The 25,085-nt window shown below is 40.7% G+C and overlaps 1 protein-coding gene across 1 annotated transcript in view; it reads left to right on the top strand.

The window, feature by feature from the left end:
• Positions 1-611: 611 nt before the first annotated feature.
• Positions 612-25,085, top strand: part of ELAVL2 (ELAV like RNA binding protein 2) — a 130,563-nt gene continuing 106,089 nt past the window's right edge. The window contains exon 1 of the mRNA XM_032636308.1: positions 612-719. The gene's annotated coding sequence lies outside the window, so the exon portion shown is untranslated. The remainder of the gene's footprint in view (positions 720-25,085) is intronic.

Raw genomic sequence — 25,085 nt, 5'->3', positions numbered from 1 at the left:
CGAACTCGCCGCCGGCCCCGCCTCCTGGCGCTCTTCCAAGCAAGCCCCTCCTCCCCGCCCCGCTACAAACGGCGGGACCGCGGCGCCCGGGCGTCACTGAGGCAGCTGCGGGCCGTGCGAGGAGGCCGGTTGCTGGCGCGGCGCGGGTGGGGCGGGGGTTCCGCTGGGTTCCAGGCCGCCTTCCCGCCACCGTCAGACCTGGGGACGCCGCTGCCGCCGCCACTACCGCCTCTCCGCGGAGCCCGCCCGGAGCGAATCCTCCGCGGCTGTGTGACGGTCGGCAGCGCGAGCCGTAGTAGCTGCAGCTCTGAGTCACAGCAGGCAAGTGCGGGGGTGGGGTGGGGTGGGGCGGGGGCGGGCACGCCTCGCCGGGCCGCGAGTCTGTTCCGGACGCCGAGGCTGAGGGCGGTGCGCGCCGCCGCGGCGCTGTGTTGCGGAGTCCGGCCTCGGCTCGGCGGGAGCCCTCGTCCGGGCTCAGGGCGGGAACGTTGGTGGGGGCGGCGGAGGTTGTACACGGGAAGTTCCTAGAGCTCGACCCCTGGCGGCGGGAGTCGAGGGAATTGGTCGCCTCGGGAGGTGGCACCGCCCCTCTTGTGGGCACAAGCTGGTTGGGGGCGGCCGGAGCCGAGCGGGGCCAGTTGCGCCAGGCAGCGTGCACAGGCGTGGACGTGTCGGGTTACGGCCGCGGGTGGCGCGAGAAGAACTGCGCCGAGACGCAGGTGAGTGTATTGGAGGGAAAGTGGGGGAGGGGGCTTTTCTAGAAAAAGGGCAGGATTCCTGTGGTGGACTGGCACCTCCGCCTTGTGGGAGGCTGCGTGCACTGGGTTCTCCAGCCGGGTGGTGTCTGGTGGCGTGCCCACTTGGTACGGCGCCTCCTCGCGCGTGGTCCTTGGCGCTCCCGGGGCGTCTCGAGACTTGCTGCGGCCACGCAGTGTGCGGAGGTGGGTTGGGACCGTGGGCGCCCAGGACAGAGCAGGGAGGATCCTCGGGCCGCTGCGCCGTGTTAGGTGAGATCGGGCGCAGCCGCGCGAGGTCGCAGCTCGAGGTCGCATCCCGGGTTTGCGCGCGAGCCGTGCGCTGGGCGGGAACCACGGGGCGGGTCGGGCCGCCGGGCGAGGCAGGCTCTGGGCTTTCGCTTGCTCGCGGCGGTTGCGGCGGCTGCCTCCAGCTCGGCCAGGAGGGCTGGCCAGCTGCGCCCCGGTGCACGGACGTGTGTGCGCGCCCTGGTGAGACTGGTGGAGTCTCGGGTGGACCAGCCTCTGTTAACCAGCAGGTGCTCCTCCAGTGGTCGTGACAGTGACCAGCACACAGTCTTCCCACGGCGTTTCCTTAAAAGCTGACTTGTTATCCTAGAGGGCTGGAGCGCAGGACCTTGCCTCTAGATGTAAGCCACAGGCACGGAGCCGTAGCTGTCCAGATGGTCATTTAAAATAGTGTGCATTTTCAAAGATCATCTTTACGATAAAATGTTCATCTCCTATCGTCTATGTTTTCTGAAAATGTGAGGAAAGGAGGGTTGGTTACCGGCTATCTACCCTCCTTTATTCCTTCCCCAAAGGATGGTGCTTAATGCCGCACGAAATATGTCCGGCAAGGACAAAGAGCTTTTTAAAACTTAATGTTTTTGTGGACCTACCCATAATAATTGTCTTCATAAAAATGTAGCTCAGGCCCAAACTTATGGCAATTAAGTCCATTTAAAAACTCTAATAGCAGTTGGGATGTAATTTTCCCATCCTTTTAAGTAAAATCGGTTTGTTTGAAATACTGTTCAGTTGCCCTTGAAGACAACATTGTCAAGAATCGTTTCACCCAGAGTCGTCTGAATTTTTCATTTGTGCTAAGGCCACTTTTTCTTGCGGAAGCTGACCTGGAGTCTCCATTTTGGTGAGCGGGTGGAAAAGCTTTCCTGGATCTACTTTCTCATCTGGACCTTTGGTTCTAGAAATGGGTGACTCTTGATGGAGGAACTGCAAAGTTACTGCCTTTGGTTTTGAGCTGTTCTTCATAATACGTTTGTAGGAATGTTGGTTTAACACTGTTCAGGTGTGTGTGGGGTACATACTTAAAGTTCTCTTGGAAATGGGGGAGAGAGTAGAGGGGGGAAGAGGAAAACAGTTCTGGAAGATCATGGCTGGGGTGCGGTGGGGAAAATTAGATTTTGAAGAAACACGTTCCATCCAATTTTCTATGCTTCCTCTACTTTCTTTTCCTTCTTGAGAGAATGTTCTTGTGTTTGTGTGCTCAAAACTGGCCCCTTAATGCCCTTTCGGGTAACTTTGTGCTGCCACCTTTCGGGGGAGTAAGGTTTTTTGTTTTCTCTTCAAAGACCCAGCCTTAGGCCTTTTAGGCCCGCCCCCCCCCCCCCCCCCCTTTCTCCCTGTCTTTAGGTGTTTCCTTCACTGTGTCTTGTTTGCTGTTAGAAATCATGTCAGGTCAGCTGTTTAAGCTGCACGCACTCTTTCCCCGTGGTTCAAGAGAATTTTAGTTTTAGGATATGCTACTAGAACAGAACAGGTACCCAAAACTGGTCAGTGTCCACCAGGCCTGTCTGTTATTTCCTACTGAACCTTATTTTCCTTTTCTAGGTTCAGAAGGTATTGGTTGTTAGAGTTCCTTTTTTGGTTTTGGTTTTTTGGTTGGTTGGTTCTGGTTAATGCTTCTTCACCAGAGAAGCGACGTCCTTCTCTGTCTGGTTCAGCACTTTTAGTTAAGACTCAGCTCCCGGCTGGTTACTGAAGAACAATGCTCTAAGCGGCATTTCTACTTCCTCATTTCTTAATCCAGCTTTTGGTTCTTTGTATACGGACAGGTGTTCCTGGCTGAATCCTTGTTGCCACTTTCAGCCATTCTAGCCTTCTGTGCTTTTCCTGTTGATGTTATTTTAATTAAAAAAAAAAATACTGCTTTGCCCTCTCAAACGTCTCTTTCTCTTCTTCTCTTCTTCTCTTTTAGAAGGAAGTCCCAAGTTCTCTTTAAGGACACAACAGAGCCATCCAGAATACCCCAGCTTCTAGGCTGGGATCAACCTTTTCCTCTTAATTTGATTGGAAGAAAATATATATATTTTAATTTATGATGCTTTTCAGGCATCAGCATGGCGCAAGAGCACCACAGTGGCAAATTACTCTTCATGTTCTTTGTCCCCAAAGAGCTGGGTACTCCTAAATAGCATCTTATCAAGACTGACTTTACCTTCACCTTTTTGATGGCTTGGTCTGCATGGTAGGGTCAGTTCTTTTGCTTCTCGTTTGAAATCTTTTAAAATCTACCACATTATTACATTCTTGTTGCCACCTTTGTCACAGATAATGTTTATTTGGAAGTAAGGGAGGTTGGAGATCCACGGTATTTAGCCTGGTCAGGTTAATTTTTTTGATGGCATTGGGAGGGGCTCTATAGGTGAGATGGTATGGGGCCTGGATGGTGTGCCACCCTGTGGAAAACCTGCCCATAGCAGTCCTCCCCAGCTGTTTCTGATTCTTTGGAAAATCAACTGAATGGGCCAATAATCATAGTAAGCTACCACATTAAAGTGTTGATGATGTGTTTTTTCTTTCTTTTTTTTAAGCATGGGTATTTGGTTGGAGGCAGGGCCACTGAATGGGCACATGACCATAGTGCCTCCCCATTGAAATTCTTGATTTTTGAACAAGGGGGCCAGTACTTTGATTTTGTACTGCAACCTACAGATTATGTAGCTTATCCTGCCTGGTTAGAGGCTTTCTTGATTGTTAATATTTAGCTGGCAGCATTGCTGCTTTATGCTAATACTATATTATAGAACTGTTGGAAATCCAAGGCTCTGTGCGCTAGTGATGCCACACCCAACTCTTGAATTAACTCTGGAGGACATTAGAGGCATAGAATGTTTACTTGCTTTGGCCAATTTCATTTTACTGATGTGGCAGTCTTCACTGGTTCTTGTTACTCACAGAACCCAAGTGTTGTGTACTCTTAATGCCAAATCCATTGTTTTGTTTCTAATTTGGGAAGAACATTTATCATCTATTTATTTGATTCTAGATACTGGTTGGTTTGCAGCGCTTGTCGATTTCAAGTGTTAAGTGGAAACAGAAGGTGCTTAAGCTTGAAAGGCAATAATTTGTTTTAAGCCTTTTGTGTGTTAAAATGTACACTTTTTTTTTTTTACTGTTTAAGTAGGTTTGGTAACTTGAAATCTGAATTAATCTAGGAATTAGTGTCTAGTAAAAGTCTACAGAGGTTTTATGGTGTATTTAGGAAAATTTTAACTAACAGGAAATGAACAGATTTGGCTTTTAGCATTCATGATGTATATCATGACTTTAATTTTAGTAAGGTCAAAGGAGAACTTTTTTTTAACGGGGAGACGACTTTCTATATCAATAGCCTTGTAGTCCATCGTATAAAACAAAACAAAAGGCTACTCCTCTGTAACAGTGGGTTAGGTGCATTTTCATAGCCATCATCCCCGCTATTATTACCAATGCTAAGTTTCCCAAGATTAGTCTACATAAAAATATCTGTTTTTGGTAAAGGTGTTATTTTCTCAGAGCTATGGGTTTGGTGTTAAATGCATCAATTTCATTAATATTCTTAGCCGTATGTTTCCCTTTCGAATGTTGCTTGGTAGTTTTGTGTGATGACAGATAAGGGTTTTCCTTGTAAGCAGGGTTTATGAGGAGGAGGATAGGTGCTTTGGCAAGGAGTGGAATAAGGAGTAAAATAACTGAGAAGGTCATAGGAATAGGTGGCGTGGGGTTAAAGCCAAACCAATTTGGAGGCTGCCTTATTAATTGCAAGTAATTGTGTTTTATGCTTTTTTGTTTTTTTGTTTTTAAAAACTTGCACTTTCCTAGTACTTGTCTATATTACTGATTTCTATTATGTCAGTTTCTGACTTAAAATGAATAGCAAAGAAGGTTTGACAGGCAAGACCCTCTTTCCCACTTTTAGAAATTTGAAAAAACTGTATGATTTTTCTCAATAGACTTACTTATCATGAGACAGTTATAGTAAAATGTTAGATTTTTTTTAAAACATGAAGGTTTTGTTTTAGCATCAGATAAGTTTTGAACTACTAGGTTGAGTTTTCTGTATATTTTTCCCTTGTCTAATCTAATAGTGATAGATTTATACCGGCCTTTTTCCTTGACTTAAAAAAGGAGTCTGTCTCATAAAAAGGAAATTTATATTCTATATGATTAGCTTTTCTTTTCCTCCAGAATTTTTGTTGTTGTGGGCTATTCATTACTGGAGATTATTTCAGCAGCTTTAAAGACTATATTAATGGAATATCACAAAAATCCCTATTTTCACAAATATCAGACCCATTAACTGTTCTTTCAGGATGGATTTTCATTTTATTTTGTTTTGCATTTAGTTAGCAGTGGTCAGACTCACTTCCAGCTCAGTATTCCTTTTCACTAATTTTATCTCCTTATGAGAATATGGGCAATAGTTATTTCAGAGTTCTCAGCTTTCCTGTATTTCCTTATTATGGAGCCACTGTAAAATTGAAATTTCTTGTTAAGATTGAGGAGTTTTGAGTCTCTTTGAGCATCTGAAGAAAGCTGCGGGCCCTCTTTCCCAGGAGAAAGTCACATATCCAGAAATTTCCATACAGTTTCTACCATCTTGCCCTCTGGAGTAAAGACTATTAAAATAAGGTTCTATTTAGGAAATAGGACTTTGAAAGTTGGAGTTGTCTTACATTGGTGAGAGCAGGGAGAAATTCAGATTGGTTCTTGTGTGCCGTCGTGTTAGTGGTGTGGGCCTTTAGCTTTCATCCAAGGCAGTCTCTAAGCTTCCTTGTCTCCTCATAGGTTGTTTTAAAATCCATTCTGATTTTGTAGACAAATATTATACATGTAAGGTCTTCTTGTGAACACAGTGCTGCCAGTTTAACTACTGAGTTGTCTTGCCTGAATAGATTTTGTCACTTTGGTTGAAATTCTTAATTTAGCAGATCCAGGTGGAAAATACTAGGCTGGTATTCTGAAGTTTCCGTCATCTGGTTTTGGCTCAATTTACCTATGTCCTTGGTTTCTTAACCTTTCTTTGAGTGTGAAACCTCACACCTCATTGATGGGGTGAAGATGAGCATATTGAAGTATGAGATTTCTGGCAGTGGAATGACAATGTTTCCTGAATTGGAAAAGTGGTAATAGGTGGTCCCCATAGATGAGTTTTATATATTTGGCCTTCAATGTGTTATTATGAATCATTGTTTTTATAACATACCATCTTTATAACATACCATCATACAATGTGTATTTCTGCCACAGAGAAAGAAAATTCCCAGACTGCAGGGAGGTTTTGGGAGAATTGTGACTTTGAACATTTCAATATGGAAATAGATATAAATATATCAATGGAATTTGGAAGGGAAGTTTAAAATGCATTTTTTTCTTGAAAATATAAATAAAGCTAAGAGATTACATGTGAAATTATGAGAAGTTAGCCAGCTAACATTCCAGGAATATAAATATCTTAATTTAAATTTTCCATCTTTTTTCAATGAGAAGTCAAATTTTAAAATTGAATCATTTACATTAAAATAATCAGCCCATATCTTCTTGATTTGAATTTTGTTTGATCTCTTATCAAGGATCTATTCCTATACATCAAAAAAATGAAATTTACACCGAAATAACATTTTCCCCCTGTTGGTTTCAATATCTTTTTACCACCCCAAGTGAAAAGTCATTGATGGATGCCCTATCAAGTAAGTTATTGGAAATTGCTCACTTGTTCAGTTTTTAAAGGATGTTTAACACTTTTTTATTCTTTAGGCATCATTTGTGCATATCAGAAGCATAAGAGGTATGTCTCAAAGCAAATAAGTCCCAGTGTGTTTGAAAATAAATTCACCGAATTGGGTAAGGTAGGGAAAATACTCCTGGAACTGTTTGTACTTGATCTTGAATTTCCTCTGAGCTGCTTTTCAAAAGTGAGCCTTTTCTATTTCACTGTTGCTGCTGCTGTACTGGGGGTACCTTTGGTGACACGAGGATCATCCATCTTTATTGCAGGACTATCTAGAACATTTTAAATATACAAAGTTTATTATAGAGTGAGCAAGTTTTTATGACCTCTTCCCCAGTAAGGCCTATTTCTGTATGAGTTTGCTGAACACCACTTTCTCTCCCCTAGGTGCTACTTAACTGCTTGCTGGCTTATTTTGTTTAAACCTTTGGGGTCCTTTTTGGCCTATGGCTGTGAATGACTCATGGACTTTTCCCAAATACCAGGTCATCAGTGCTTTAGGTTTTCATCCCTTCCTTGCTGTTGTCCCTGCAAAGAACTTGAACCACCCACAGCCTTCCTCTCCTCTCTGTGATGCCTCTTGCTAGCCCTCTGTCCCTTAGTCACCTGTCTATGCTTCGGATCCCTGTGCCAGTTCTGCTTCTAGCCTGGCAGTTCTGGGTCAGGCATAACCTACGCACTTGTCCCTTTCTTTTCTTATTCAGCTTCCACTTTTGCATTGGCTCTTAAGCATTTTGTTACATTTTATTCACTGAAGATTATTTTCTGTCATCAAGACAGTTGCCGCTATTAGAGGACGAAAGGGAGAAATGGGTTATCAGCTGACAAGTGGATTCTGCCACGGGTCCCAAATGGTGGCCCATGGGCTGCATATTCTGGGGCTGTTTTATTTGGCCTAAACTGTGTTTAAAAAAAAGTAGTGAGTTGTTGATTTAGGCATTGGCAAATATCATGTAAGGATCTAGAGCCATATTTTGTGTCTCTGGAAAATGTGTGAAGGTGGAGCAACGCTGAGCCCATATTCACTGCACTGTTTACATGGAGCATGGTTTATTTCACTTCAGAATACATTGTTGCTTGGCCTTTGTGGGTATTTGAGTTTGTGATTCTAATGCTGCAGTTCTTAAAGCCATGGGAATTAAAAAGTTTATTAAAATGTCTAGACAAAGGCAGTAGTTCTGAAGACTTCAGTTCTTTTGATTTTCTTTGTGTTTGCAAATAACGTTTGAATTATGTTAGATTGTTCCTTATAAATTTACATCTTGAAGTCTTCTTTATTTTACATAGAGAAGTCTCGTCTTGGACCTCCTCTTCCTTAATGCCTGGCTGCAAGACAGCTCCTCGTTCCTTTACAAGATGTGCTTGCATCAGGGTATCTTACCTTTTTTCCCCTCTCCCTAGGATTTTAAACTTGCCCTCATTGGGAGCAGAGATTTCTTCCTGCCTGTTGCCTGCTTATATTTGTTCAGATGCTTCGAGGTCAGCAGAAGTTGCTTGGTGCTGTGAAAACTAATAGGATGTTATGAGCTGTTTCAAAGAGCCCCATGGCCCACCTGCTAACCTCATTGCTGATGGTGTTGGCTTAGAAAAGACATTCTCCCCTCAGAATGCTGTAAAAAAGAGCTGATATGAGAGGTTACCAGGTGTGAGGTTTATATGTGTGTTGTTCTTCTCTCCTTTTCCCCCTTATTTTTTTTTTTTCAGTTTTCAGCCTTTTCTAAACCCCCTCTCCAGAAACAGCAGGGCAACCCAGCAAAGCTTTCTCCCACGTGTGCAGTAGAGCAAGCTGATACGCCAGCAGAAGTAGAAAGAGGCCCCACATGTCGTGTTTGGACCAGTGTTGTAATTTGATTTTACAATAAGGAAGGTGGATATTATTAATCTACTCCTGAGCATAATAGCACAATTTGAATAGCAGAGAGCAACTTTGGTGTGTGTTAATGTCCAGTGAGATGAATACAGATGAATGGTAAGTAGGTAGAAAATGTCAGTGTAGAGCTTTCCTTTTGGTAACTTTAAGCACTTACATTTCTAGTTAACTTTTTGTTCAGCCCAGCACACAGATATGAAGACCTGTTTTATCAACCCAGCATTAATGTAGCTTCTGAGGATGGAACAATGCCTATAAAGCCCTGCTCTCCTGACAGCCACTTGAGCTGGGCCAGTCATAACAAGGAATTAGAATGTGTCCCTGTATTGAACATCTTAGCAAAACCTTCTAGAATAATAGGAGCTTAATGCTGGCAGTTTTAAAAATTGGTGCAGTTTCTAGCCCAGCCACATTTTTTTAATATTTGGGAGTGAGTGAAAGTGTGTGCTTAATTTGAAAAAAACTAATTTTGAATTAACTGTGTGTGTAGTTTAAAAAATACTGTAGGTCTATTCTGAACTAATTTTTAAGAGGCACTTTAAAAAAACTCTTGGTACCAAGCATCTTCCATGATTATATGATTCTTTTAGATGAATATATTGCTTATTTTGACATGCCCTGGAGTGTCCTGTTGAGGGTCTTCCACGATGTCTTCATTGTTGGGTTGGGTGGGGCATTGAGAATTTGTTTTTTTAAAAAAGAATCGTGTTTTATCTTCCTAAAGGTTGAGAATTATTGTCATGGAGCTTCTACTGTGCTATTAGAAAGGCTTTGGTTTTGGTGGGCTGGTAGTTACCTTGGAGACTAGACCTTTTCCAAATTCATCTAAAGTTTTTTCTTCTAGTTTTTTTTTTAAAGGATCTTAAGAAATGTCTTCACGTTTTTTGTATTGGGACCATGTTCAGAAGCCAGGAAGTTTGTGTAGTACTTATGGTTTCATCACACATTATTACTGAGTGCTAGGTACTGAGAGAACTTTAGAGAAATTTATAAAGCATCCTTGGACTCGTTCCTTGGTCTGCCTGCTTAAGGAGATGCGGCAGAAAACGATATCACAAGCCTCCCCCTCTAACTTTAATAGTAGTTTGAGGACTTGAGAAAAGGGACATATCTCTATAGTCTGGGCATTAAGGATATGGCCAGGATTCTGCATATTGTTTTGGGGACAGGAGTGTGGTTTTCTTGGTCTCAGTTGTTTTGTGTGTATATTTGCTTAGTTTTTGTGTCTTCCCTCCTCCCTCCCTCCCATGTCATTGTCATTCCTTTTGGGTCTCTCTTTTGTTGTATGAATAATTACTTCCTAGTTTGCCAGGAGTCCAGTCACAGGTAAAGAATGTTTATGCAATGCAGAACCTGCCAAGTTTAAGTTGTGGCTGGAGAGAGACACCACTGCGACTGTCTTAATTCTGCTCTTGTCCAAAGAAGATCGGATCCCAGGCATGTGTGTGTAACCACTTGAAGCCTCCAATGTTTCCCCCATAGTTTCATTCTCTTGATTGCATGATGTGCCAGGAGCTTCTTCTGTGTATAACATTTATTTTTCAAAACATTTAGGAAAAAGTCATAAGGATGATAAAGTTTCTTGGACTCCTTCCCTGTTAGTATAGTTCCAGTAGTAGTAAGCCAGTGACAGGTTAGAATCTGGGATGCTTTTCAAAACACTGATCTACACCTTCTCCTTGATTCTTGCTCATGCCTTAAGACCACGTCTGCCAGGAACAAGGGTTCTTAAGGCTGCTGATTGTAGCTTTCTCATGCCAGTTCTTGATGTTCTTAGGTCTGCCTGTTGCTTTTCTCCATTAGTGGCATTTACATTTCTTACTTCGGAAAGGTGATTGGACAGCCTGTATGCTGCTTCATCTCCTTGTTTTGCTGGAGAGGCTCATTCCCTCAGGTGGAACTGGCTCTTGATTCTTGGACTTCTTAAAAAGGATTTGGCTAATCTACCTGTATTGTTTGTGGACAGTAGGGGGCAAAGTTTGATTTCTTGGTGAACAACATAGTTTGTGATCCAGAGAAGAAAAGTGAAGGGGTTGGTTTTTCCCCTTTTGTACAACTTCTAAAAGTAACTTCTAAATTATTGCCTCGTGAGAATGCAATTAGAGTAAGAAATTTTGTATTTGATGGGACAGTAAGGAGCTGCCTGTTTTTAGTTGCTGAAAGCCCTGGCTGTTAGGACAGAAGAACAGGTGGAATCAGTAATTGAAGGTGGTATACTGCCCACAATGATGGAACCAGGAGACACGAGCATTGTGTTTTCTGTTCTTCCAGGACTTCAACACAGTTCCCTGGGATAATGAGTTTACAGATGAGGGAAATGAGGCTCAGAGGTCAGGTGGTTTGTTAAAATCATCCTGCTGGGTGGGTGTGAAGGACTTAGGTCTGTGACTCCTAGTTCACACCCTGTTACCCTGGTCTCCAGAATGATGTTCTTTCTACCTCTGGTAGTTCTGTTGGTTGTAGTTTCAGGTGGCTGAGGACAGACAGATCCGAGAGGCAGCTCGACGACTGTGTCATCTCCAGGCCTTATTGTTTGGCCCCTCAGTGGTGGGGCTGTTGTAACCTGTAGCACTCCCAGCAGAATGCCCACACCTATTCCCCAGGGCCAGGATTCTGACCTTGCATTTTTTTTTTTTTTTTTTTTTTGCGGTTCGCGGGGCTCTCACTGCTGTGGCCTCTCCCGTGGCGGAGCACAGGCTCTGGACGCGCAGGCTCAGCGGCCATGGCTCACGGACCTAGCCGCCCTGCGGCATGTGGGATCTTCCCGGACCGGGGCACGAACCCGTGTCCCCTGCATCGGCAGGCAGACTCTCAACCACTGCGCCACCAGGGAAGCCCCTGACCTTGCATTTTTTAAGGTCTGTGACCAGATAACTTCTGGAAGAATTCCATCACAGGCTGGTGTCTTGTTGCCAGCTGGCAGTCTCCACTTGCAGGATTACTTTTTGGAACTATATAAAGTATAGATCTATAAGTGAGGAAATGAAGGCACTGTCTTCAGACTTATTTTAGGATTCTGTTAAAATCAAGAAAAAAAGATTGTGATACTGTGAGCTCTATTCCTGGCGAAGGTGACATTCTGATAACCCTAGCTCGTTGTAGTAGAGAATCTGTAAGGGCTATTCCTTAAAGTTGTTACGTTTCTGGGACTAATATGTTCCAAATCTGGTGGGCTTTTAGAAATGCACCTATCTTTGTTCTGAGAAAAAGTTGCAGGTCAGGTGCTCCATAGGATGTATGATGTCCAAACTTGAATCAACAAAATATCTACCCAGTAAAGATGGTTATTGATTTATCTTGTTTCTCCAACTTAACTGTCAGAAAAATCTGTTGGAGGGAGGGTGGATGGTGAAGAATACAGATTCAAGATAATCTTTCTGTTCTTCCCTAGAAAGGGGACGTCTGTCTTGTTTATTATTTTATCTCTTGCACCTAGTGTGTTACTTGTTTGTAGTAGAAATTCAGGAAGTTATTTTTTTAATTCAATTGAATTCAGAGTCTGGAATTGAGATAATACAGTACTTGAAACTTACTGTCAATTGAGAAAGTTTTATTTGCATCTGTAGGTAAACCATGAATGATAGGTGATCTTATTAAAATTTTAATCACTACAAGGAAATTTTAGCAAAAAATGTTGGTTTAACTAATGCCATATTTCCTCAAGTCTTAGATGTGCAATTTTTACATAGTTTTTGAATCTCATAAATATATCCACTTAATGTAGTGATGTTTATTTTTCTCACAGCTGGGGAGCTAGTGGTGCATCTTTCAATCCATGATATTGTAGAATAGAGACGCTTCTTGTTAACGTGTTCCTTGGTTTCTTATCTTTGTGTATATTTTACTCTTTCAAGCCTATAAATATTATCCTTGTGCTCTGTGAAGCTGTTGTAAACCTAAAAAAAAAAAAAAAGAAAAGAAAATCATCTCTACATATTTCAAGCAAGTGTCTCTGGTGTAAAAGTGGCCCAACAGGCTATGCACATAGAGAAGGAGTACAGCATAGCAGTCAGGTGGAATCCTGCCAAGGGTGCTCCATGCTGTTTAGCCAGATTTAGGACATCACAAGATGAAGCAGAAGTTAAGATAGGTATTGAGAATTCAAAGCTGAATAGCTTTTTATATCATTTCATCGTATAGGACACTGCAATCCTAACCTTTGAGTTTAATAAATAGCGTGCACTTCCTTTTAATTTCTGTAAGTTTCTTTTTTTTTTAAAGTTGGCCTCCACTATCAAAAGATTTTGGTGAAAGGTTTCTGTAGTTCCCCAGTTCTCTAAGAAATTCAGAAACATAATCAGGGGACTTGTTGTCAGGTCTTGGGTATTTTATATTGAGCTTCCCTAAGGAGTTTTATGGAACTTTATCTGTAAGGAATTTTTCATTGTGGCTGGAACCTTTCTCTTCCCCATTCCCTATGATTATTTCCTGTTTGTTATTGTCTAAAGAAATGAAGCAAATTTGCTGACAGTTTATTAAATGACTCTTTGAAAATGTTCACTATTCCTTTTTGCTAGAAAGTGGCTTCTTAAAACTTTCCTCTAGACCTACAGCTTTATAGGATTTAAATTTTTATGCTTGTGTTGTGCCTGGCCTCCTGACCTTAATGATATTTTGTTGTCTTCTTGATTTCTTATCCATTCACTTTTTTTGGATTGTTTATCAACCTCTTTTACTCTGCAGTAGTTTAAAAACAATTATTTTTCCAGCTTATACATGAAAACATCTCAGTTTCCTTAATTTCATTTACTTAGTAAACATTTTGTTCATACTGTGTACCACACACTGTCTTAGATACTGAGACATAGTGGTGAGTGTGATCTAGTCTTTGCGGACATGAAACTCAGAGTATTGGGGGAGACACATGTTAAAGCTCTAGAAGTTATTATTTATAATGGTGATTTGTGTTACGAAGGGCAAGAGTCTTTGGGGCTCCTAACTTAGTGTGGGGTGGTCAGAGAAGTTCATTTGTTAACTGCATCTTCCCTCCCATCCACCCTCTCCCTGCCTTACTCCATCAGAGGCAGCCGTTTTGTTTTTTAATTTTATAGGCAATAGAATATTAGAATAGAAAGGGGTCCTGAAGTTGAACTCTCTTTTTCCCTGATAAATTCATGGTGAACTTTGAATCCTGGATCTGATCCCTGCCATCTAGTTTATATCCCACCAAAGGTCTGGCTTTTTTTTTTTTTTTTTAAACAGCCAAGAAACAAACTGTAATGTTCTCAAGTATACCAGTAATTCAGCAGCTTTCACACTGAAAACTATACAACCACTGCCAAGTCCAGCAGTGTTATCTGCATAGTCTACATCCTCCACTCGTGGCTTTGAAAATGCGCTGCTCTACTCAATTTTGAAGTATAATTTATCAACATTTTTTTGATAGTACTTTTCTAGTGCATAAATTGCGGTTGTAAAAACTATAGAGAGAAATGTCTGTCAGGCTTTTTGATTTGGTCTAAAGGACTTTACCTACTTGCCCCAAATTATAGTTTGTCATTGATTGAATTGTTTGGTTAATTTATGAATAACCTTTTATAGAATCCCTCTGCCAGATCGAGGCAACCCACCCCATTTCTTCACAATACTGTGTTCCTCCCAGTATTCATTTAAATTTGAGCTAAAATCAAATACCATATTATTTTGGAATTGTCTTTGAAACATTCGTTGGGATGGGAGAGGCTTAGGCAGTTTTCTTTGTAGAAACCTTGGAAGACATTTATTGAAAAATACTTCTTTCTTAAAATGACCTGAATGGCTTTTGGGCAGTCCCTTAATCCTAAAGGGCTATCTGTGTTTGTAAGAGATTGGTAGCAGAGTCTGGGAAATTGCTCTAAGTAATCAGAAAAAGACAAGAAGAAAAAGAGGTTAGAGAAAATGAGGAAGCGAATTCTCCATGTGGCTTGTTTCCTCAACCCACAAACATCATCAGAACTATAAAGAGTACTGTGAATTTATGACATGGTATTTTAAAATGATATCCCACCTACTTATTAGATCATTACATTTACTAGAGTATATTCTTAACTCATTGTTTTCCTCAGAGAGGTAGACTGTTTGCATTTTTTGGACACTTTTAAACGTTGTTTTCAACTGCATTGGAAGCTCCTTGATGTCAGTGATCCTGTTTACAGCTTTGTTCCTCGAATATAGTAGATCTCTATATTTTTTAAAATAAAGTTTAAAGTTATAAAATTACACATGCCAAAAGTAAATACTGCGTGTAAGTTTTTTTTTTTTTCCTTTAAGGCATACTCAGCCTTCGTACTCAGGTTACTGAGAAATTGCCATGTATAACATACATATTTGACCAATTGTAGTTAATCAGAATTCTTAACATTTAAACTGAGCACTTTGAGGTTTTTTATGGACATTAATTATTACTATACAATACTATTTAAGTGCTGGATAGTAGATAATACAAAAAGTCATCTTAGAATATTAAGTTAACAGTGCTGTTTGTCTTCATCCATCCCTGTGAATAATTAAGACTTTACCATATCTATTTGTAGTCTCCTATTTGGTGAATTTAACAGTGGACCACACAGGAAAAGATCTGGTGTGATGCTTCTGTAACCACTTTGACAAGACTGAGATTATGCCTTTTACATGTATTTATGACCTGTTTTATACAGCTTCAAAGCATGCTATATTAAAAAAAAAATCCCTGCTTCAAGACTGGATTGAAGTGGCCGTGTTTGCCAGGGTTAAGGAGGCAGGCTCCAGGGATGACTGCCAGGCTGGTCTAACAGCAGTGTGAAACCTCCTTTGGCTGTTGGGAGAATGGCTGCTTTCTGCTCAACACTGAGTCTTTTTGGAAGCAGATAGAGAAGTTGAGATTCAAGGTGGATGCTCTGATCAAGGATGGCTAATCTTAAGAAGGGTTATTGGGCTGGGTATTCCTGAGGTATATGTGTGGCCCCTGTACACACACACGCACGCACGCACGCACACACGCACAATCCAGAGTACAGCAGCAGCTCCATCTGGTATGTTGCAGGCCTGTCGTGACATAGAACTGTTTGTTCTAAAGCAACTCATTTTAAAGCTGCAATATGTTAAATGGGCAGCCCGTCATTTGAAGGCCCGGGGTATGTTGGCAGTTTATCAGCAGCAGGGTTGTGATCTTGTCACTTCTTGTTAATAAAGGCTTTTATTTAGCTTAGCAAATCATATCTCCTGTTAACATCCACTCTTTCAAATGGTAAGCTTGAAAGGGATGTTTGTGACTTTTTATTAATTAGTAGCCATCAGGGTGCTTTGGTCCTCCCTTGTGATAGCCATTTAGCTGCATTTCTTCTACTGAGATGCAGCTTGTCTTAACTAGGAAAACCACCAGATGATTAAAAGGATCCTTTTTTTGTTTGTTTGTTATTTTTGAAATGGTTTTTTATCTTCCCTCTAAGGTGGCCATTTCCTCCAGTCTCAATTTCACTTCCATTTTTAAATTCCTAGCAGGGGTTTTATCAGAGCATTTACTTTCCCAGTGCAGCAGTTTGACTTTCCCAGCACTTGTTTGTTTATTTCCGGGCAGCCCAAGAGAATAAGTGTTTTGTCTTCAGATTTAATGTGCATTTCTTATATATAGCAAATTCAAGGACGTCAGAGAATGTCAGAGCTGGAGGGGCCCTTATCCACAGTGTTGACCAAAACCCTCATTTTATAAACATGGAATTTGTGGTAAAGGTGTTGCCTAATGTCTTACAAAAAGCGATAGCGGTTGGTGACTCTAAACCCATAGCTGGTTCCTGACATGCCTTTCCTTCTCCCAGTTCCCTCTCGGCACTGCTGCATTATTTCCATTTCATTTTTAAAAATGCAGGCGAAGTCTTGGTGGGATTGTAAGTTGATAGGATTTTTTAGAGGGCTTTTTGGCAGCAACTTAGCATAATTAAAAATATAAATTGACTATGAACCAACAGTTTCTATCTTTAAATGTATATTTTTGCTCTCTTGTATAAGGTATTTATTGCAAGCATTGTTTGAAATAGTAAAACCTTGGATATTTATCAGTAGGGAATCATTTATATTAATTTGGGCCATCTCAGTTATAATCAGCTCCTCTGTATCTGCAGGGAGTGGGTTTCCACATCCACAGACTCAAACAATTGCGGACTGTATACTGTGTTTACAGTCGGCAGATACAGAACCAGAACCGGATACGGAGGACTGACTTTGGGACTTGGGAATCCTCGGGATTTTGGTATCTGTGGGGATCCTAGAACCATTACCCTGAGGATACCAAGGGACCACTGTATAGCCATCTATAAAGAAAGAATTCTCTCATGTGCTGATATTTAACTGTAAAAAGCAAGTTGCAAAGATCATTACAGAAAGATCTACCTCTGTGTATCTACTAAAGTATTTGCTTTCCTCACCTGTGCTTGTACATGTTTGTATTGGCTTTGAAAATGCTCGAATTGTTAATGAAACTGTTAACTTCTGGTGTGTGCGTTGGAAGAATTAGATTTCTTTCATTTTATAGTGTTCAACAGTTATCTTTTTGCGTCATGTATATATTTTAATTTGCAAAAATATTAACATGCAGTTACTAATTACTTCAAAAGATAATCCCCCTTGTATTTTTCAAAGCATTTTAGCAGATTTTCAGTATTCTCTGCATCTCAACCGTCTATTAATGTTTGGTGCCTCAATAGAGCCTAGCACTGTGCCAGGTCTTTGGGAGTTCAGGATCAGTAGGATATGGACGCTATCCTTAGGTTAAGTCTAGTTGACAGCCTGTAGTCAGGAAATGTGATGAGTTGATTGTGGGAGAGGGGGTTTGGTGAGGGCTGCTGCATAGTTGGGAAAGGTTTGAGAAACTAGGTAGATGTGAGTAGCACTTTGGGGAGGTTTTATAGAGGTAGAGGGAGACTTTTTTCCTTGGAGAAAAAGAGGGGGATTAAACATGATGTACTCCCAGCATATTGAGGAAACAGCTTTGACTATTACAGGGTGGTTAGGTTTCTAGAGGGCCTTGAAACTCAGGAAGGAACGTTTCCCTTTCTGTATGGTGTAGGGTGTTGTAAAGCCTTTGGAATATGAGCATAGTAGGAAGAAAACTTGAGAGAAACCAGATTGGGGACAATTTTGTAGGATGACCTGGTGCAAGGAAAACTGAAATAAAGGATGTAGGTTGGTATGGCAAAAGCAGCCCTAGAAAAGAAGGAGCAGGACTTCAAGAGTGAAATGAAATGTGATTTGGTGCCTGACTATGGTGGAATCTAGCAAATGGAAAACTACTACTTGGCATATTGTATACTGTTAGTATTCTCTAAACCAAAGTAAGTATGCAACATGAAACATAACTTATTATGCTTTATAAAGTGTCCTTTCTGAGAACCAGAATATAGAGTTTATTCATGGTTCCCCTATCATGGTTTTATAGAAATTCTATATCAAAGAAAGTTGAACTGATTAAAGTGAGTACTGGGCATAAGAAGTACTTGACACAGTTCCAGGGCTGGAGAAACATGTCTTTAAAGGTAAGGAGAGGGGCTTCCCTGGCGGCGCAGTGGTTGAGAGTCCGCCTGCTGATGCAGAGGACGCGGGTTCGTGCCCCGGTCCGGGAGGATCCCACATGTCGCAGAGCGGCTGGGCCCGTGAGCCATGGCCGTTGAGCCTGCGTGTCCGGAGCCTGTGCTCCGCAATGGGAGAGGCCACAACAGTGAGAGGCCCGCGTACTGCAAAAAGAAAAAAAGGTAAGGAGAGGAATAGGACACCATTCTAAGGTTTACCTGTACGTGCTTAAAAAATTCACTATGGGATTTCCCTGGTGGTCCAGTGGTAAAGAATCCGCCTTCCAATGCAGAGGACTCGGGTTTGATCCCTGGTCTGGGAACTAAAATCCCACATGCCTCTAAGGGACAACTAAGCTCACACGCCACAACTACTGAGCTCGCGAGCCTCAACTAGAGAGGCTGCATGCCGCAAACTACAGAGCCCACGTGCTCTGGACCCCACTCGCCACAGCTAGAGAGAGAAAACCCGCACGCTACAACTAGAGAGAAGCCTGCGCGCTTTGACGAATACGCCGAGTGCCACAATCAAGACCCATCGCAGCCAACAACGACAACAACAGAAAATAACCACGGAAGAGAACTTATTTAGCACTGGTGAGACTAGCGATTCTCAAACTTTTTGTTCTTAGGACCCCTTTTTACACTTAAATTATTGAGGACTCGAAAGACCTTATGTTTATGTAAGTTATGTTTATCAATATTTGTTGCATTAGAAATTAAGATGAGAAAGTTAAAAACAGATATTTAGCTCAAAAAAACTCCAATAGCATTAACAGAAGTAACATTTTAAAAATGATGGATATGTATATTTTGCTAAAACAAAAATAATGGTAAGTGGCATGATTTTACAGTTTTTCATCTCTTTAATGTCTAGCTTAATAGGAGTCAGCTGTATTCTTATATATTGCACCAGGCTGAATGCAGAAGCAGCTGTCACACATCATATAACCTTTGGAAAGCTCTAGTGTACATTTTTTTTTTTTTTTTTTCTGTACGCGGGCCTCTCACTGTTGTGGCCTCTCCTGTTGCGGAGTACAGGCTCAGCGGCCATGGCTCACGGGCCCAGCTGCTCCGCGGCATGTGGGATCTCCCCAGACTGGGGCACAAACCTGTGTCCCCTGCATCGGAAGGCGGACTCTCAACCACTGCGCCACCAGGGAAGCCCTCTACTGTACATTTATGAGAGAATGAGAGGAAAAGGTATTGTTTTGACCTTCTGGATCTGTGAAGAGGTCTCAGGGACCTTCAGGGCTTCCTGGACCACACTTTGAGAACTGCTGGGTTGGACTCATGTCTTCCTGGGATAAATAGGGCAAAGCTCACTTGAGCCTTAAAATTTAGAAATCTGTATTACAGGTATTAATGGACAGTCATGTTTCCAGTGGAAGTGCAAATTTAAGAATAAAGGCATGGAATTAGAATAACTGAAGGTGAGATTGTGCTGGGAGTTGAAGCCTCGAATAGTGTGACCAGGTTCTGTCACTAGCAGATTTTACCTTGGTCCAAATCTTGGTACTTATCTTCCTTACCTTAAAATCAAAGCTGTGACTAGCTTTCAGAAGTTCCATGTAGCACAAACATTCTATGTTTTATTCATGTATTTTTTTTAATAGTGCTCTCAACACTTTCTTTCTATAAATACACACATGCCCACACATCTACGTACACACATTTGGAGCACTGTAGAAGGTCACATGAGCTAAAAATGCACTTTGGAGTACTTCACCTAAGCATTTTCTTTTTCCTACATTGTCCTAGTTTGTTTTTAAATAGAAATTGACTAAATTGTATTGTGGGTGTATATAGAATCTTAACCTCTTTTGTCAGCTGTTGAACACATCTGCACTTTTTTTTTTTTAACCTTCCACTGCATTTATTCACGCCCCCCCCCCCCCCCCCCCCCAATTTAGTCAAGACTAGGTGGGTAAGAAGGAGGCAGGTGAGATATCATCCAAACCACTGTTGTCAGGCAGGGCTCCGCTTGTACATTCCAGGTTGCTGAGGTCCTTGAGAGAAGAAAATGGCATAGTAGTCCCTTCCTTTGAAATGCAAAATGGGGTTGGTGGTGGTGAGGTGGTACCCATTTAATTTTTTGTGATACCACATTTGTTTAATATTCTGATAGAATTAATTTCTTTCAAGTCTAAATGAGCAAATTTGAAACATTTCCTGGATTTTAATTTGGATAACAAATTCCTGAACATTATGTTGTTATATATTAAGGCCTTCATATGTCCAGACGGGATCAAGAAATATCCACTTACATGTGGAATCTAAAAATTACAACAAACTAGTGAATATAACAAAAAAGAAACCGACTGAAAGAGAGAACTAATTAGTGGTTACCAGTGGGGAGAGGGAAGGAGGGAGGAGCAATAATACAGGTAGGGAATTAAGAGGTACAAACTATTATGTATAAAAATAAGCTATAAGGATATGTTGTACAGCACAGGGATTATAGCCAATATTTTATAATAACTATAAATGGAATATAACCTTTAAAAATTGTATAACCAATATAAATTGTATAGCCAATATTTTATAATAACTGTAAACGGATTATAACCTTTAAACATCTTTAAAGTGAATCACTTTATTTAACACCTGTAACTTACATTGTATATCAACTATACTTCAATTTAAAAAAAGTTTAGTTAAAAAAAAAGAAATATACATACCAGCATTGTCTAGCATTCTTTTTTTAATTAATTTTTATTGGAGGATAGTTGCTTTACAATGTTGTCAGTTTCTTGCTGTACAGCAAAGTGAAACAGTCATATGTATACATATATCCACTCATTTTTAGATTCCCTTCCCATTTAGGTCACCACAGAGCATTGAGTAGACTTCCCTGTGCTATACACTAGGTTCTCGTTAGTTATCTATTTTACACATAGTAGTGTGTATATGTCAATCCCAATCTCCCAATTCATCCCATCTCCCCCCCTCCCTCCTTGGTAACCGTAAGTTCTCTACATATGTGACTCTTGTTTCTGCTTTGCATATAGGTCCATGTGTACTGTTTTTCTAGATTCCACATATCAGTGATATTATATGATACTTGTTTTTCTGACTTACTTCACTCTGTATGACAGTCTCTAGGTCCATCCACATCTCTGCAAATGGTACCATTTCATTCCTTTTTATGGCTGAGTAATATTCCATTGCATATATGTACCACATCTTCTTGGTCTGTTCCTCTGTCAGTGGACATTTAGGTTGCTTCTATGTCCTGGCTGTTGTAAATAGTGCTGCAGTGAACATCGAGGTGTGTGTATCCTTTTGAATTATGGTTACTATAAATACTATGTATTTAGAGATATACTTATAGATACTGTAAAACTCTTAGAGGAAAATATAGGCAGAACACTCTATGACATAAATCACAGCAAGATCTTTTTCAGTCCACTGCCTAGAGTAATGAAAATAAAAACCAAAATAAACAAATGGGACCTAATTAAACTTAACAGCTTTTGCACAGTAAAGGAAACCATAAACAAAATGAAAAGACAACCCTCAGAATGGGGGAAAATATTTGCAAACGAAACAACTGACAAGGAATTAATCTCCAAAATATACAAACAGCTCATGCAGCTCAATATCAGAAAAACCCAATCCAAAAATGGGCAGAAGACCTAAATAGACATTTCTCCAAAGAAGACGTACAGATAGCCAACAAACACATAAGATGCTCAATGTCACTAATTATTAGAGAAGTGCAAATCAAAACTATAATGAGGTATCACCTCAGACCGGTCAGAATGGCTATCATCAAAAATTCTACAAACAATAAATGCTGGAGAGGGTGTGGAGAAAAGAGAACCCTCCTACACTGTTGGTGGGAATGTAAATTGGTACAGCCACTATGGAGAACAGTATGGAGGTTCCCTAAAAAACTAAATATTGAGCTACCATATGACCCAGCAATCCTACTCCTAGGCATATATCCAGAGAAAACCATAATTCAAAAGGATGCATGCACCCGGATGTTCATTGTAGCATTCTTAATGATGTTGATTTCTATTTAATACCAAAGTCCCTTTTCCAGGATACCTTTGGCTGGTGGTGGTGAAGATTATTGATGTTTTGGAATTTCAGGTTGCAAGAAACTTAGTTCTCTGAAAACTTTGAAGTCCTTGAGAGCAAAGAGACACTTTTATATTCTGATAGTTCCGTGTACATAGAGCTTAATATTTATTGAATGAATGACAGTGAAATTTTTATTTCCTTTCAAACACAAAATTCAGGACAAGAAACATTAATCACTTTTTATTTTGGAAATCCTTGTAGCTGTAAAAATGAAATCTTCAACCTGAGAAAATTTCTGCCTAGTTTAAAGAAATAAGGCCACAGTTAAAAAAAAAATTACACACACACACACACACACATATTAAATTTGAGACTGTTTCCAGTAGTGCTGCTTTTGTATGTCTTTGGGGCTTTTATATTTCATACTTGCAGGTGTCTCAGGGTAAGGGTGTCTCTAAAGGTCAAGGGCTGTTTGGAGAAAAAAGCCTGGAGGGCAACTGTGTCTGTGTTATACAGCTCCAAATGGAAATGAAAAGTGAAATTAGAAGGAATAAAGGGGTGCTATACAATTCATGATATTTCGGCTTGAAACTGGGTCCAACTGTAAGGTTTACTGGTACATAATGTGTTCTTAATCTGAAAAGCCCAAATGAGGTGCTTTTGCTTCAGAAGAGCAGGAAGAGGATGTTAATGCCAGTTTTCCTGTGGTTTCTGCTTAATAAATGAGAATGAGATCCTCTGAGGAGATTTAAGAAGCATATTCATTGCCCTTGAAGGCACCCATATCGAAGGAAGGTAGATCTAAGTTAGTATTTGGGTAAGAATTTAAAACATGGTGTGCTTCTGCAAACTAAATTTAAAAATTGGTTTTAAACTTTTACTGTAACTTTATTTTAAATAAGTTGATTTTTTCTAATTTTGCAAATTCATTTGCTATGAAGGATTCTAGATTGATTCTGCCCTCACAGACACCAAGTCATCTGAAGTAGCTTTTCTTTCTCACACTACTTAGATCCCAAGGAGTTACTCTAAGTAAAGATGAGGACCTCAGTCCTTTGAAAAGTGTTTTAAAATTTCATTTTTAGTTTTTTAAGAAAGTGAATGGGGCTGCAGTCCATTTCAAGTTACCCTTAGAGGAAACGAAGTTGGGGGAAGAGTTGCACTGCAGGTTTCAGAGTCACTTTTGGCATTGAAGCATGCTCCTACCAGCTTGGCACAGTTGCTCTTTGGCTGCACCGTTTGGGGTGTGAGGTGACCCACCCATGTAGGACCTGACAACCTGGTTACTTCTGCCAGTGTTAGAAAAGCTAAGAGTAAGAAATAGGAATGCTCTCATCTTATAGCTTGATGGTTACACCTGAGGTTAAGAATTCAGGGACCTTATTTAAGTCACCCAACCTTTCCCAGCCTTCCAGTTTCTGACCTACAAAATGGGAATGGTGATGATACCTATGACGAAAGGTTAAGTGCGATGTTATAGTAAAGCTCCCCCAAACAGTAGCTGTTTTCTTTTTTCATTCCTGAATTGGAATTCTTTGGAAAACTGAAGATAATGAGATTGTCTTAGGAGAAATTTAAGGCTTTGTTTCTACAGTAGAATCCTTCAAATCCTGCATAAAGATCAGATCTGTCCTCTGCACTAGAGTCCTTGGACAGCTAAGTTTAAAGGCACAGCCTTGGTTTAGATTTGCTGGGAGACCTCTCATAGCTTCTGAGAAAAGAAAAAGAAAGGAAAACTAAAGAGATTAGATTTCTCTTTTCAGTGATAAATAGAGCCCTCTCAGTGTTTTCTAATTCTTAATAGATTTCTTGCCCAACTGTGAGTCTCTTGTTTGGTGTATTAGGGCTGTAAAGAAGCTTAGTCTAGCCAGAAGGGACTTGGGTGTGGTAAGGCAATTACAGGCTCTCAGTAGATGATGCACTAGTTAGTGATCTGCATCCCTTTCAAACTAGGGTGTTGGCTGCTGAGAGTAGCAGGAGTTACTATTAAGCATCAGTGACTAAGAATTAATCTTATTTAGCTGGAAATGGGGATAGATATAGTATAATTAGATGTGAGAGACACAGCTATCAGGCTTGAAAATGTAGGCCCTCAGAATTATTTCAATTTTCTGTACTCCCACGATGGGATAGAGGTGTAGAGTACAAAATACTGTTTTTTTTTTTTACTGGAGGAGACCTAGGTTCTAGCCTGGTTTGACCCTGAATGTCTTAGGAGGGCACCACTTCTCAGAGTCTCTGTTTCTTATGTCTAAAATGTGGGATGGGAAACAAGCATAGGGTTGCTTTTCTCCTTTCAAGGTCTGATTTGCTGATGTCAGAACCAGGGGAAGGGTTGGATGCTGTTACCAATGACTTTGTTTTCTTGTTTAGAAGGTAGTAGGTGAGAGTTAAATACTACCTTCTATATTGGGCTTTTTGTGCGCCGTTGTTTTTCACCGAGATGGAGGTGAAAAAATTTAAAATGCTGCTATGAGATTGCATTAGGTTGTGTTAGGCTTTCTCCTCTCAGATTATGTCTGTCATAATTGGGTAATAATTAGCACTTTAGGCCATTATGATAAGGGTTTTTAATAGTTCTTATGCCCTTCACTTTACATGACCACCACCTGGGAGAAAATTTTGTGCACCTATCAAGGAAGAAAATGATCAAGTTCTGGATTTAAGAACCTAATTGTTAAGTCTTGATTAAATGATGCCTATTAGGTTGTAATTATATCCACCCATAAAAAAAGATGATAGCAGATTTGATTGCTGGGCTTCCTAAAGCAGTCTTTTAAGATAATGAATTTTAATTACATATGTGTGCCTGGGAACCATTTTAAGCCATTGAGAGGGGAAAAATGGGCAAGACATATTGAAAAAGGAAAGTGTTCACCTAGGTACATAGCTTTTGGCTTGTGGTGTTAGAAGGA

The sequence above is a fragment of the Phocoena sinus genome, chromosome 6 (assembly GCF_008692025.1).
Source record: "Phocoena sinus isolate mPhoSin1 chromosome 6, mPhoSin1.pri, whole genome shotgun sequence".
NCBI classification, from domain to species: Eukaryota; Metazoa; Chordata; class Mammalia; order Artiodactyla; family Phocoenidae; genus Phocoena; species Phocoena sinus.
This window is presented reverse-complemented; position numbering and strand designations above follow the sequence as displayed.